The sequence below is a fragment of the Petaurus breviceps genome, unplaced genomic scaffold (genome assembly GCF_028583685.1).
Source record: "Petaurus breviceps papuanus isolate PSGF00001 unplaced genomic scaffold, PetGlider_PUasm1.0 189, whole genome shotgun sequence".
NCBI classification, from domain to species: Eukaryota; Metazoa; Chordata; class Mammalia; order Diprotodontia; family Petauridae; genus Petaurus; species Petaurus breviceps.
The window spans coordinates 15819635-15820056 of NW_027185809.1; positions in this window are offsets into that span (position 1 = coordinate 15819635).

Below are 422 nucleotides of genomic sequence, written 5' to 3' on the forward strand. Positions count from 1 at the left end.
TGTCAAGATGAAGAAAAGACCTCCATTTGGGTATTAAGTGCGGTGCTTAAACTTGATGTAACTCTGGGGTAGATTCAATTGTGATCCAGGGGTGGGGAACTTTTGACCATTTTGTGTTCTATGGTTGAGCAAATGAATGTACTTTACTTATGTTTGGAAACTAATCTCCATTTGAGAAGAGGGGCTTTGTGGTGGACTAAATGAAGGTACAGCCTAGGGGTGGAGTAGTATTTAGAACAGGGACTTTGTAATTGATTGAATGATTGGAAGGTCCTGGGGTGGGGTAGTACTTGGAGATTATTTAATCATCCTTAGTAAATGCTGTATTTTGAATGATGTCATGTTTTGATCTTCTCTGTTCTTGGTTTGTCACTGAATAAAATGGAGAGCACCTATGCTGGTATTCTGAACCTTGGGAAGTT